Genomic DNA, 15,733 nt, shown 5'->3' on the forward strand with positions numbered 1-15,733 from the left:
CCATTTCCAACGATGCGTCTAAAGCTGCATTTTCAGAAATTTCTGTTAGTAGTTAATTTTTAAATCGGCAAAGGCGTGCCGTGAATGAGTGCGCACAAGCGTTGACACGATGCACACGCTTGTGGTTATTATTATTTGTGGTTATTTCCAAACTTTTTTTTAAAAGAGAGCCATTTACAGCCCTGTTTTTATTTGTAGGGCTAGTCAAAAAGTAACATGACATAAATGTTACAGTTGAGTTGGTAACCTGTAGTGATAGTACTGCTGTGACCAGTGCAAATGTATGTGCTTCGCAAATTTCTTTGGCTTCGCTTTACAGCTCTATACTCCTCTACGGCTCTAGTTCTTGAAGAGCTAGAATTCATTCATTCTTCCAGTACTCAAGCAGTAGGCCTATTTGCAATAAGGTATCCGTGTTAGCCTTTAGTCAAGTCCACGCGCTTACCCGGACACGTGACACACCCCGGATGCTGACACGTAAAAAGACTAGCACGAGCGGTGAAACCGCGAATTACCATCTCGTGGAGAACGCTTATGTTTTTCTTTACATTTGTCTACCGATTTGGTAGCCGAAAATATGGCCAGTTTACTGGACTGCCGCCGTAAACATAGGCCACACATCCGCCATCACTGAACCTACTCGGCAAAGTTTTCAAAGTGATTTCCACATTGCGACTTCAGACCCAGTTCATTTATGCTTTAAAAATACACTCACCCTCTTAATAACAAAGTTTGAACCTGCTTCCAGTGTCAGTTGCCCAGCTGCTGCGTAATTTACGATATTTTCTGGAGCCTTCTTGGCAACTTTTCGGTCCAAATGAACAATGACCTCGTGCAATACCTGACGGGATACGAACCAATATGTATGGGCGGCCATTAGGGCAAAAAAGACAAAAACAAAAATAAAGCAAAAGCACAAAATTAAACGAAAACACACAGAAATAAACGAACAACTCAGAAATAAACGAATTTAACTCAGAAATAAACGAACAACTCAGAAATAAACGAACAACTCAGAAATAAACTAACAACTCAAAAATAAACGAACAACTCAAAAATAAACGAACAACTCAAAAATAAACGAACAACTCAAAAATAAACGTACAATTCAGAAATAAATAAACAACTCAAAAATAAACAAACAACTCAGAAATAAACGAACAACTCAAAAATAAACCATCAACTCAGAAATAAACGAAGAACTCAGAAATAAACGAACAACATCCCCAGGGTGTCGAGCAGCAGTACGCACCCACCATGTACCATACATTACAGAAGTGCAGACGACATAATGTTTACCGCGGCATCCAAGATGGCGGACACTTTGCATCGCTTCACGCGATGAACACGGACACATGACGGATGTAGTGGGTTTTCGTCGACGACCTCCGACGCCAAAAAGAAGTCTATGCGAAAGGTAAGCCTGATTACAGTTTGATTTTTATGATGGTAAACGTTGACTTTAATCATAAAAGTTTACAATGGCATATCCCGCCGTCATGTCTGTATGTACGTCATGCATGTCATGTGTACGGCCGGGTTTGGCCGGCCACTGTACTGGCGCGGCGCGCCGGTGCGGTGGACAGACCACGGACCATTAAATGGTCCGTGGTACATGGTCAAACCATCAGACCGACCATCGAGCTATATCCGAGGTGGAATGATATCCACATCTGGCCATCTCTATTTTTCCCCTTCAGTGACCTATCATGCATCAGAAAGTGTTAATATGTCCAAACAAGTAAAATTTAGCTTCGGAAAATATTGAAATATTTAGGAAACACTTGGAATAGAAACGTCCAGACCAGTCTCATACGGTTTGTGCACAGGGATGGCCAGATATGGAATCTTCCCATCATGTTCCCTGCAGTGTTAACAGCCATCAGCTGGAGAACATATTGAAGTATTTACCGAGAGAAAAACGAGGGAGTGGAGGCAAGGGGGAGGGCGCTGCCCCCCCCCCCCCCAAAAAAAGGAAGAAAAAACAAGAAAAAGGAAACTTAAGAAAAAGAGGTACAAAGTCACATTCGTGTAAATTTAATGGGGTGGGGGGGGGGGGGCAAAATGTCCCTGCCCCCCTCTAAAACTGATAAATCGAGAATATGTTGAGAAATACAGGATTTTTTTGGGGGGGGGGGGGAAATATGTTTTACCCCCCAATAGAAAAACAATCATGGCGACGCCTATGTTTGTGCATATACATCATGGTCACTGTTATGGTGATTTCCAGGTATAAATCTTTTTTCTGGATAGCTTTATGATAGGTGATTGCACTGTGTTTTACTCTACACTGCCACCATCAGTCCCCTGATTACAACTTGATTAAGATCTCTGTAGGCCTGGTCTTACAGAGTTTGTGATGAGATTTTGGCAACTTTTCATGCTAAACCGTTTCATATATTTTGTCATTTGTCCCAACAGAGTGCAGGATATTATGGACAGTGGTCAAGACGGCTACATCAATGATCCAGAAGGAAAAGCAACAGAAACTCAACTGAAAGAAAGCAACTTTAGTCTTGTCTGATAAGTGCTGCATGCGTTCCACAGCCCATGCCAAGTATGGACTGAAATTCTGGCTGAACTACCAGATCTTAGCTCCATGATACAAGTATGTAGACAGCAGCTGGCAACTAGTAGCTGCAGCTCCCTGAATACCTTGTAAAATGGCAAATGCACTGTTAAAGTTATAGAGATTTTTTTATAAGACCCCTGAAAATCCTCAAATACATGTATGAGAGAAAGTTCACTTGCAATACTGATGAGCATCTATGCAGAGGATTCAATTAGTTTGGAACTTGCTGCAACCCCTGTGTAGGTTGTCATTGAGGATTCTGTCTGAGGACTTATTGAGGTGAACAGTCTGTCAAGTGTGAGAGAGGTGACACTAAAGGAAGTGATTCTAGCCAAAAAGGACTGCAACTTTCCTCTGCAACTGAAGGAATCAAAACCCCTGACGAAGGAGAAATCGAGTTTTACCAAGTCAGTGAAGATGCAGATGGCAGATGGCAGTTGTAGGAGTGCCTTGTTGTGACCTTCGAATTTTCACCAATGCCACAGCGATGTGCTCATAGTACAAAAATGTACATGTTTCATTCATTGAGGCATTTTTGAAACCATTGAGGATTCTTCAATTTCATAAAGGTCAATGTTTTTCATAAAGGTCAATGTTTTTCATAAAGGTCAATGTTTCACCATATAGCCCAGGGTTTGCAATTTTTATCAAGACACCTCGCACAAATTTTATTTGGCAAAACTAGTTAATTGGTCTTGTCATAAATGTGATTGCTCTAGTTCAAAGAGTAAAAGTGCATGTACATGTTATTAAAATTATATTTTTGACATTAAAATTTTTGTCAACAAATTGCAGACTTTTTAGTCATCTTTAAAAATCTATACTTTTCTATGAATAGTTAGTGCAATTTTAGGTGAAATACATTATCTACTAAGCAATTTGTTATCTCCTGAGCTAAATGCGTCATTAAGAATAGGAGCAACTTGACATGTTTCTGTACAAGGATTGGATGTATTTCATCAAGTTTGGTTTTCCAACTTCATACAGACGTCACTTGAGACCCTGTATACAACTTTGGGAGTGGTCTGAACATTTCTGTTTTCTCACAAAATTCTTCAATGTTTTCCCTGCTATATTTGACTTTTTACGACATGTTATCGCTTTCTGATGGCTGGTAGGTCATTGCAAGGAAAAATTATTGACGTCCTATATGCAATTCTTTCCTACATGTTCTTGTTATGTTTATTTAGTAGAAGGATTTTTTAAACAACATTTTAAGGTTTCCTTCCACTCTTGAGTTTTAATTTATTGCATTGTACTAGACTGGGGCAAGCATTATTTGTGTGTAACTGAAAGAAATTGCCTGAAAAAGTACAATTCACATTTCACAAGTTAATTAAAACCACTGCTTTAATATCTCATCCAAAAAAAAAAACACATTGTAATGTTAAATTAACAGTTATATTAATATCACTTGTGTTGTAAACATTTTTTTGAGAAGTACACAATGTATACAATTGTGCTTTTCAAAATATCATGTATGTACACAAGTTAACCATGCTCAACCTGTAACACTATAATAGCATTTCATGAGATTACACAAACATTTGAACAAAATGAACTAAAGGTGTACCATTCTAAATTTTGTGCAAACTATGTGGCATATGTGAACCTTGGTCACTGTTTTTCTAGTGTTCTGATGGTCCCCATGAATATCCTGATATCTGTTTGACAAAGGTGGGGGACAGGGGTGGGGGCGGAGGCACTGGAGGATGGAACATTTGGTGAATTGGGTGGGGGTGAGGGGGGGGGGAAGTGTGCAGTTTAAACTTGTGATTGGCTCCTAACACAACTCTCTGTAAAATTTACATGAATCTGCCAAAGATTAAAGACGACAATGCTGTGCTGGAGATCCAGAAACTTTACTGTGTAATACAACTTCTCCTGATACAGTTTTGTAGTGGTACATATGATGTCAGGCACAGATTGACTACAATAAAATAGAAAATAAAATGTATGTATTTGTTACAAGAAATTACCCAGTGTTTGTGTAACCTTATTGTAACAGAATTAGCTCATTACATATCACTTACATGTTCCAAACACATGCACACACATGTCCAAAGCAATGTTTATGTAAATACACATGTAGGCCCCTACAATGTACATGTACATGGAGTGAGAGTATCAACTATGGCATAAATCCAGTGTCAGTCCAACAATTTGCATTTATACTAGCTACTCCACATTTAAAGAATACTGAGGTCTACATGCAAGAAGGGTTTATGTACACCCTGTATAAATCTCGACCTGCAGTACGTGTGCTTTTAACAGGTTCCACAATACCGTGACTATGCAACCAACAAATGCGTTGAAAATGCAACTTTTAGGCTTATACGGTACTAAATATCACACTAATCACTAAATAATTTATAGAAATTGTTTAACAGTAAACAGCGGGATTATTGTTTTGGGCGAAGAATTTAACACACAAGTTGCAAACTCTACAACGCTAAAGCTATGGAGCACTTGGTTATTGTCTTTCTGGTACAGTGCCCTCACTACTAGGCAAAAAGAAGAAATCTGAGTTTGGCCGCTACATTACATGTATCTAGCACTGCATGTATCTATTTAAATTTAATATTTTTTTACAAATATCTGCAGAATAAAATGTAGCACCTCTTTTAGTTTCTGTGTGCGGAAGTTGCACAGTTACAATTTACATGACCTCAGGGTTCTCCCCACGTACAAACGTGCGTATCGGCCCGATACGCTGGAATTGTGGCCCGATACGCCGACAAAAATGCCGATCACATTTTTCAGCCCCCGATACGCACAATATAATTTATTACACAAGCCATTAAAATGCACAACATTATCGTTTCATACGCCATTATTTCATCTTGACATTCAAAATCTTGACAAAAATCCCGTATTTCTGATGCTGCATGTGTGATCAAAATGCACACGATGACGGGTCTTTCGCGACGACCGCCAGCACCCAGCTATATATTAGCGCATTCAGCATGGTACACTGGTTCCCTTCGCGTGCTAACAGTATCAATGCTATGATGAAGGACCGGAACCAGTGACTACTGCCTTGCACGTGCATACATGATGATTTCGGCCGAAGTTGGATCGTAAAAACACCAAACAAACATCGATGGAGAAAGAGAATTTCTGCAAATTAATTCACAGAACGTGATCTCTATTTTCTGTGTATGTATTTTCCATTAAAATGACGAGATTGCAAAGCTCGAACGTTTGGCGATCAACATCGTACGCGTAGCATGCTTCTTAGAAGCAGTGGTGCAAAATTTTCAGCCACATGGGATGGGCCGTACACAGTTCAGTAATGCACACTGATGCTGCGCCGTGAGCACAGCGCCATGCATGTACAGCCGGCCAGACTGAATGTTGACGGCGCCAGGGGCCATGATGTACGTTAAACATATTGTGGAATCAACTACCTCAAATATATTTTTAATTAGGTGAGGCAAGTTTTAATCACTTTTGATGGTCAGTCAGATGATAATTTTCGTGGTGCAAAGGAAAATAATCCAGGCACAAAACTACATGATTCCTTGTTCAATATGCTCCATTCAATCAAGTGTTTTTATTCCTCCATGATTCAATCAGCAGCCCAAAAAATTGGCGAAATAATTTTTCCGACTTACCGACGCTATTTTGAAAGGCATGTAATCGGAAGCAAAAGTGATATTTTTCTTCACCTTAATTTCTTAATTTGAAACTTGCTTGTTAATATAATTCATACTTTCTAGATCAGGAAGTTTTAACACAGGTTTTGAAATGTTGATTTTTTTTTTTAAGTTAAAAATTTTGATATATTTTTTTCTTTAATTACAAAAAATATCACATGATCTCCTCTAAATTTTAAGGGAAAATCTTCCTCAAAGACTCCCCAGATTTGCTCTAAAATGCACCAGAGAGCCTCTAAAGTTCAAAATTTTTCGGGGCCCTTAAGCGGGCCCCGAACCCCACGCCATGGCTTCGCAGGTTGGTGAATCACAACAAAACTTCCCCCACAGGTTTGAAAAAATCCTGGGGAGAACCCTGCATGTAGAACTGCAAATGTGACATGGATTAGACTTAGAGTGACAACAAAGACTAAAAAGTAGGGCCTACATGTACATAATTATACATGTAAGCTACACAGACAAAAAAACTAGGCCTACTTCATTTAGTGAGGGCCAAATATTGTAGCATAGCAGCGCACTCTTTGAACGCTTTCTGTAGTTTAGGGGTACCTCCTTTCCAAGAAAATGTCACTGTTTTCCCATTTAACGGTCGCACATGCTACTGCAACAGACTCAACTCAACCAGCTGATGAGGCTGCATTGGTCTGCTCCCATGAGAAAATGAGGCATAGTAAAGTTGTACATTGTAGTTTCCGCTTCATGATTGCTTCTCGGCAGGATCTTGTTTCATCACAGGCTTCCCTTCCATGTTATTAGAATTGTCCTGAAACCAACATTTGAGAGTTACAAATTAATCATCATGTTGACATCCTGTTCTGATTACTACCATTACCCTTGTAGTACCCTGTGCAACCAGGGGAACCAAAGAGAACTGATATAAACTGCTGATTTTGTTTAAGTAAATCCAATTCATTTTTTCCCTTCATTTTCTCTGCTTTCAAACACACAATGCATGATATTTTTTGTGGGTCACCAAAATAATGCAATATGCACACAGCAGTTCCCAGTTTATTTGGGGTTCACTGAGTATTTCAGGCTAAACAGTTAACTAACCATGTCAATGGCGTATTTGAGAAGCGGTTCGACTGGTGGCAGCGCAATCCACAGATCGCGCTCAACATTGATACTAGTACTAGGGGGGCTAGGGGCCTTTTGCGTTTGTACAAATTGTTGCGTAAAGATACTAAAAAAATTCAACTCGAACTGAAAAATAATGGGTAAAAAGTCTCTTTTATTAGAATTGTGAATAAAATTTTAGAGTCGCGGAAGTCGTTTGATCTTTATAGCGGCAAAATGCTCAAAAAAATAAACAAGACATATGGACCATGCCCGTCTGGGGAAAGAATTCCTTAGTCTACCTCCATGTCTAGATGGACGTTACTTCGGACCCTGTTACAAACCAGTATGATGAAACTGGTCTGAAAAATTGTGTTTTCTCACTAAATATTTCAATATTTTCCCTGCTAAATATCACTTTTTAGGACATGTTCACCGCTTTCTGGGGGCTACTACTAGTACTAAGTCATTGCAGGGAAAAACTAGTGGCGTACGTATATGGAATTCTTTCCAGTCTGACCACCGTAGTCATGGCGCAGTGCCACGCCGCGCCATCCCAGCCCAGTACATGTGGCCAAACCCGGCCGGCGTTGGCATACCGTTCGTACACATGACGTACAGACTAGGCGTGACGGAATGCAATGGTAAACGTAAACAAAGTCAACGTTTTTCATCGTAAAAATTAAACTCCATCCCAGGCTTACCTTTCGCATAGACTTCTTTCTGGCTTTGGAGGTCGTCGACGAAAAATCACTACATTTTTACCCTCCGTTTTTTCTAAGTGTTCATCGCGCGTGAAGCGATGCAAGGTACGTGTCCGCCATTTTGGATGCCGCGGTAAACATTATGTCGTACTGTACTGCATGGTACATGGTGGGCGCGTACTGCTGCTCGACACCCTGGGGATGTTGTTCGTTTATTTCTGAGTTCTTCGTTTATTTCTGAGTTGTTCGTTTATTTCTGAGTTCGTATATATTTCTGAGTTGATCGTTTATTTCTGAGTTGATCGTTTAATTCTGAGTTGATGGTTTATTTCTGCGTTGATGGTTGTTTTTTAGTTGTTCGTTTATTTCTGAGTTGTTCGTTTATTTCTGAGTTGTTCGTTTAATATTTCTGAGTTGTACGTTTATTTCTGAGTTGTTCGTTTATTTTTGAGTTGTTCGTTTATTTTTGAGTTGTTGTTTATTTCTGAGTTGTTTGTTTATTTTTTAGTTGTTTATTTATTTCTGAGTTGTACGTTTATTTTTTAGTTGTTCGTTTATTTTTGAGTTGTTAGTTTATTTCTGAGTTGTTCGTTTATTTCTGAGTTATATTTGTTTATTCCTGAATTGTTTGTTTATTTCTGAATTGTTCGTTTATTTCTGAGTTGTTCGTTTATTTCTGAGTTATATTCGTTTATTTCTGAGTTGTTCGTTTATTTATGTGTGTTTTCATTTATTTTTGTAGTTTTGTTTTATTTTTGTTTTTGTCTTTTTTGCCCTAATGGCCGCCCATAAATATGCGGGATCGTTCACCTGTCAATCACGCGCGTACCCGTGCACGAGGCACCAGAGTGAACCTGGCCGCGTATTCGGCCAGCTACCACAGCCGCGCATTCAGCAGTGTCAGCCGCGTATTCATAAAGTACGGAGGCCAATAAACAACATTATTGATATGATAAATGTTTATATATTTAATGCGGATTTCATCGAGGAGTGTACCGAAAATGAAGGACGTCAGTATTATGCTTGATGGTCAGTTATTTAGGTCTCGTGGCTTCCTATAAATTGTTTTGGTTTCAGATCTAGGGCAGCTATGAGTCACGTGATACTTGTCCTGAGAAAAGTCGTACTAAAATAGCATTTTGCGGTAATTGTACATTTATTAAAACTTAAGTTAAATTTCGAGACAAAGTGTACCAAACAGTGTGGGAGATAAAGTCAAATCGCCGATGGCATCTTAAAGAGTGGTGTCCCGCCTACACTCTATTTTGGTTTCAGGTGTATGGGGTGTATCTGTCACGTGACAATGGCATAACATATTGGGCTTTCACCGCCAAATTTACTCTATTTTATTATATTTAATGCGGATTTCAGGAAAAAGTGTACCGAAAATGCAACATGTCCGAATTATGTTTGATGGTCAGTTATTGAGGACTAGAGGCTTCCTATAAATTGTTTTGGTTTCAGATCTAGGGCAGCTATGAATCACGTGATACTTTTCCTGAGAAAAATCGTACTAAAATAGCATTTTGCGGTTGAATTATGAACAACATTAAACTTAAACTTCGAGACAAAGTGTACCAAACAGTGTAGGAGAAAAATTCAAATCGCCGGTGTCATCGTAAAGAGTGGTGTCCCGCCTACACTCTATTTTGGTTTCAGGTGTGTGGGGGTGTATCTGTCACGTGACAATGGCATAACAAAATGGGATTTAACCGCCAAATTTACTTTATTTTATATATTTAATGGGGATTTCAGGAAAAAGTGTACCGAAAATGCAACATGTCCGAATTATGTTTGATGGTCAGTTATTGAGGACTCATGGCTTCCTATAAATTATTTTGGTTTCAGATCTAGGGCAGATATGAATCACGTGATACTCGTCCTGAGAAAAATCGTACTAAAATAGCATTTTGCGGTTGTACAACATTAAACTTTATAAGTTAAACTTCGAGACAAAGTGTACCAAACAGTGGAGGAGAAAAAGTCAAATCGCCGGTGTCATCTTAAAGAGTGGTGTCCCGCCTACACTCTATTTTGGTTTCAGGTGTGTGGGGTGAATCTGTCACGTGACAATGGCATAACAAAAGGGCTTTCACCGCCAAATTTACTTTATTTTATATTAATGCGGATTTCAGGAAAAAGTGTACCGAAAATGCAACATGTCCGAATTATGTTTGATGGTCAGTTATTGAGGACTAGAGGCTTCCTATAAATTGTTTTGGTTTCAGATCTAGGGCAGCTATGAATCACGTGATACTCGTCCTGGGAAAAGTCGTACTAAAATAGCATTTTCCGGTAACGTTGTACATTTAACTTAAGTTAAACTTCGAGACAAAGTGTACCAAACAGTGTAGAAGAAAAAGTCAAATCGCCGATGACATCTTAAAGAGTGGTGTCCCGCCTACACTCTATTTTGGTTTCAGGTGTGTGGGGTGTATCTGTCACGTGACAATGGCATAACATAATGGGCTCTCGCCGCCAAATTTGCTTTATTTTATATATTTAATGCGGATTTCAGGAAAAAGTGTACCGAAAATGCAACATGTCCGAATTATGTTTGATGTTCAGTTATTGAGAACTAGAGGCTTCCTAGAAATTATTTTGGTTTCAGATCTAGAGCAGCTATGAATCACGTGATTCTCGTCCTGAGAAAAAAACGTTCTAAAATAGCATTTTACGGTTGTACAACATTAAACTTAACTAGAGGTTGTAGGAACAACCACACGGTGTTGGGCCATGGATTACCGCAAACTTACCTTGCATTACGAAACCGGTGTCACGGTCTCACTTCTCCGGCGTGCTAGCTTCTCCGGGTGGATTCGGCGGATAATTGAGCACGTCACAGTGCACGTTACACGAGCACGATTCATGCTCATGTGTCCGCTGTGCTTACTTTTCCTCGGGCTGTATTCATGAAGTCTACAAAGCCCATACACAGTGAGGTACTCCCAAGAATGTGTTATGTAACACTTCCTGTGGGTCAAGTCATTCCATGGTCTTGCATTTGTTGCAAGCGTTCTGATTTATGTTCCCAGCGTCATGCATGTGTGTGTGTTCATGGAGGAATAATTAAGAACGAACTCCTTGATCTGTGTTCCTTGCTCGTTCATGGTCCACTTTGTCCGCTTTATTTTTGGTTATTGGGAGTTATAATAGTGCGCGCCACGAAAAGTTTGGATTGGACTGGTACCCTGTAACCATGCATACAAATATCCTAAGATCTTACGTGCACCAGTACAACCCCAAAGAACTCAGCACACTAAATACAGTTGACGAAAATGTACACTACTGCGCAATTTTGTGCATGCGTGTTGAAGAGAAATTTCCCTTTCGGAGAAGCTAGCACGCCGGAGAAGTGAGACCGTGACACCGGCTCTCTTAAGAAAGTGGCTAGTTTCACACTGTTGAAAGCCCCTGGGGAGCCCTTAAGTAAATTAAACTCCCCTCCCTGCTCCACAGTCCCAGCGAGATAATGCCTTGTGGTTAAATGAAATACCACCTGTTAGCCACACTGATTTCTGGAACTATACTTTCTGGTGAATTGCGGTTTTATGCTAGCATAACAGTAACAGATCGTTCTCAGCCATTTATTGACGGATTTCCACATTTCAACATATAAAACAAGTTAACATTTCAGGTACGTCATTATGATAATACAATTTGTTGGCCGACAGATTAAATTTAGCAACCAAATATTATGCTTGAAATCTCTCAGGCAGAGTGACCTTTGCTCCTTTTAGGAACCAATTATAGAATAAGTGCTTATAAATATCTTAATCCCCTAGGGCAGGCTCCCCAAAATGATGTGTCCCTACCCGAGTTGCCTACATAGCTGGTCGGGTTGGTCTTACTCGGAGGAGTGTTCACGTCATGCCACACACATCAACTCAATATATGCATGTTTAAATCCATGTTTGACTTTTTCAACATGCCGCCAGAGGGCGCTCTAACATTTGATGACGTCACTTTTTTTTTTTACAGTACTGCCTATAGGCAGACACTCACATCGTTGAAAGCAAGTTCGCATCTTCTGCCAATTTCAAATAATAAGGCACTTCAGGTTTCGACCGGAAGGAAGGGTCAAGTGATTTTGCACTTAATACCAAAAATGAAGACCCTGCAATATTGTATCGATTGCCATAAAAAAAACAAAATTAAATCTGTAGCAGTTGATTTTATATTGATTTTCAAAGATTAAATCTAGAAATCTTTGATTGCTTGCAATACGATACTTGATGACGTCATTATGACGTCATTGCCAGAAAGTTCAAGAGCTATTTTAACTGTGCTATATACAGCCAAATCTTGATTATATCTATCATGGTATATTTTCTAGCAATTTTTGAAGGTTTAAAGGTCTTTTTATTGTAACTTCCGGTCTGATGACGTAATCATTTTCTTTTCGCGCACAGGTGTTGTCTGCATTATGGTCATCATGTACATTAATTTTGAAGCGATTACCGCAAACTTCGCCAAAGACATGAAGTGAAAATGCGTTTTTGACGTTTTTTAACCTGCCGCTAGAGGGCGCTCCAACACTTCATGGCTTCACCCATTATTAGGTGTTGGGCTTTAGCCCAAAACCTATTGTTTTTGCTAGGGTTTTTAGGGTTTTTTTTCTTCTATACACATTCCTTCTCCAGAACTGTGTGTCAAAATGAAAACAGATATGAACTTCAATTGTCAATACATGAATGCACAACCTACCGCAGATGTGCTTTTTTGCAATTACGTAATCATGACGTCATCACGGGTCACGTGACGTCACTTCAAAGTTTAATAAATTTAATCTTTGAAATGCCATATAAAATCAACCGTGAGAGACCGGAACCTGAAATTTGCGGGAATCGACATGGTAATACATGATCTTCATTTTATTTTGTGCGCGTAAAATCACGTGACCCTTCCTTCCGGTCGAAACCGGAAGTGCCTAATAATTTTAAAGTGGAAAAAGATATGAACTTGCTTTTAACGATTTAAGTGTCTGCCTGGATTGACCTTTCAAAAAAGATAATGGGTGACGCCATGAAGTGTTGGGGCCATATGGGCCCAAAAAGTGTCTCAACTGGACTGGAACACATGGTTTGGACGGTCCCAGACAATGTTGGGAGCATGCATGGTCAAGTTTGGGCGTAACATTAACGGCTATTTATACACATGCAATAATCTACGAACATGAAGACAAGATGATCGCTCGATCAATTTCTTATGCAATGAGGAGGAATCACATGAAAACTTTAACTGGTTCACAGTCCCAAAGGTTTGTGCACAAATTGCCTGGTTTACTATTGACATACCAAAATATAACCGATTTCCCAAATTGTATGGAACATTTAGTTAATAAAGGCTGCAACATTTTCTCTTGGGCTCACGATGTAAATTAATGGATTTTGAGATGATAACATCAGGATACAACATTCGGGTCTGTACATGAGTTCATAATACAAGCCAAATCACATGACATCTATATATATTTTTCTCTCCATCAAAACTCAACCTCCTACTCAAACTGAGACTCAGATATAGGGCACACAGACTCGCACTTGGTATACTCGGACTTCGATTCAGACTTTATGACAGGGAAGTAACGAAATTGATCAAGAAAAACACAAAATATTGGTTCATAGGGTTTAAACGGGTCCTTGCAAGCCACTGCTGTATAGCTATGAACTAGAGCTCTGCCTGTGGCCTTGGATTTGAGGCTTTGATAACGCACCTTTATGAAATTCCAACGCACTTATTATGCAAATGACCATAAGAAAAGATCAACATCACAAGCTTGCCATAGGTTGCTGCACAAGCATAATGCGCCTAAAGCTGGGGTCGAGTGTTGAATTTTAGCAAAGCAAAAACAAGTTTGGCGAACGACGTGTCTGCTACAAAGAGGCTAGGAGTGGGTAGCAGGGTTATACATGTAAATACATGTACATGGAGTTCAATGGCGGATGTTTAAGTACGGTGTGTATACACAGTACCTGTGATACCTGCGTCCGTTCCATTCACTGCATGAAAGCCATTTTGTAAAATAAAATACATTTTGATACATTGCAATGACGCTGGTAATTACTTTTTAATTAGTTACAATGTGCTACAGCCGGGGCGGAGCCAGAAATCGCATGGGGGAAGGCGTTTTAGTCATTAATTGTGGCTTCTGGATGCATGAAGGGGACGAGTTTAGATTCGGATACTCAAAGGAAAAGGAAAGAATAAATCCTACAAATGATGGTAATTATTGTCTTGCAGATGGTAGTTTCCTTTAAAGAAATAAAATCATGAGTTTCTGATCTGTGTAGTACACGTTCTTTTAAAGGTGCATTGGCACACACAGCCGAGAAAAACACATTATATAGTGCAGTGAAAACAAGGTTATATAATGGGCTAATAATAGCGACTAATTAGTGTTCGACTGAAACGTCTACAAAAATTTGGTGTGCCTACACGAATGATCTCTCAGATTACGAAATAAAATTGTGAGTTTTTACTCCATGTGTGTACAATGAATGTCACATTCCTACGTCAACATAAAATCATTGCAAAATAGCGCGAAAAGTGAGGTTTTCCATTCAGCAGCTAATGTAACACTAATTACTGCATCAAGAACGCAAAAATTGTTCATGAAGTTGTGGTTAACGTTGTGAATTTAATCTGGCATGAGAATATATTGTGTTTTGTTGTTAGTTTGAAAAATAAAAGGTTGAATAAATGAAGCACACTTTCCGAGTAAAAAGGATCATCTGCTTTATGTGTTCTAGATTTGTAGCATCTGCTTCCTTCAGCCATGTTTTAATACTGCATCAATCAACTGTGTCAAAAGAAACATGTAGTTCCTAATCTCTGTGGCATATTTTCTCCATCAGGCATGCCCCCAGACTACTGATGGGGTCAGTCTTTTCAAACAGTTGGACATGTACCAGTCTAGTCTTAGGATTCAAATCTAATAATTTTGCTTTTCAGGTGCAAAATTTTGAAGAAAAGTTACATTTAAAAATTGAATTGAGACCTCAACTTGAATGATGAAGTACTGAGAACCTTGCATTTGCCTCGTGAAATGTGTGGAGAATTTTGTCAGCTATCATAGAGCGTCAAGCTGGCCTAACTGTAGTTTTGCATGTTTCATCCTATCGAAAGTGTCTCAACTGAACTGAAACACACGGTTCGGACGATCCCAGCCAAAGCTGGGAGCATGGTCAATTAAGTTGGGGCTTAACACTAACAACTATGTTTAGTGTTAAGTTATACACATGCAATAATGTACGAACATGAAGAAAATACGATCGCTCAAATTCGTTATGCAATGAGGAGGAATCGTATAAAAGTTTCAACTGGTGCACAGTCCCATAGGTTTGTGCACAAATTGCCTGGTTTGTTATACACAGCCACGATGCAACGTGTAGGCCTATACTATATTTGTCATCATTCAAAATCTAAACGTGCGCAAACATGACTAAAAGTTAGCGAAAATTGGGTAGCGAAAAAATTGTATGTCAGCTTCTGTACTCACTATAATTTGCTGAAAAACAGTCCTCCGAACTTCTGTCTTGCCGATCGAACTGCACCTTCAATATTGTAACTTTTAATTACAATTTTCAAGAGAGTTGTTAAGTCCACAAAAGTAATGCAAGTTATTTCCTGTTTCGCAATGCCTATATTTCGCAATGCATTATGGAAATAACCGTTTTTTTCCCAAAAAAAGTCGGTTAGATGAAAGAGCGCCCTCTTTTTGTTACATTTATTTATTCTGA

General features: G+C 39.2%; 1 protein-coding gene and 1 long non-coding RNA gene across 7 annotated transcripts in view; one reads left to right on the top strand and one right to left on the bottom strand.

Annotated features, from left to right (window-relative positions):
• Window positions 1–15,516, bottom strand: part of LOC119742498 (chromatin modification-related protein eaf-1-like) — a 33,278-nt gene extending 17,762 nt beyond the window's left edge. For 4 of the 6 annotated variants that reach the window (XM_038218443.1, XM_038218441.1, XM_038218438.1 and 1 more), the window contains exon 1: window positions 716–858. The gene's annotated coding sequence lies outside the window, so the exon portion shown is untranslated. Of the gene's footprint in view, window positions 1–247; window positions 376–715; window positions 859–15,492 lie in introns of those variants that run through there. The other 2 variants (XM_038218440.1, XM_038218439.1) reach the window with 2 other exon arrangements.
• Window positions 1,224–4,681, top strand: LOC119742500. The gene is made up of 2 exons (XR_005272862.1): window positions 1,224–1,417; window positions 2,422–4,681. It is a non-coding gene; the product is annotated as an uncharacterized LOC119742500 (long non-coding RNA).
• Window positions 15,517–15,733: the final 217 nt, after the last annotated feature.

The sequence above is a fragment of the Patiria miniata genome, unplaced genomic scaffold (assembly GCF_015706575.1).
Source record: "Patiria miniata isolate m_02_andy unplaced genomic scaffold, ASM1570657v1 HiC_scaffold_6, whole genome shotgun sequence".
Taxonomy (NCBI): domain Eukaryota; kingdom Metazoa; phylum Echinodermata; class Asteroidea; order Valvatida; family Asterinidae; genus Patiria; species Patiria miniata.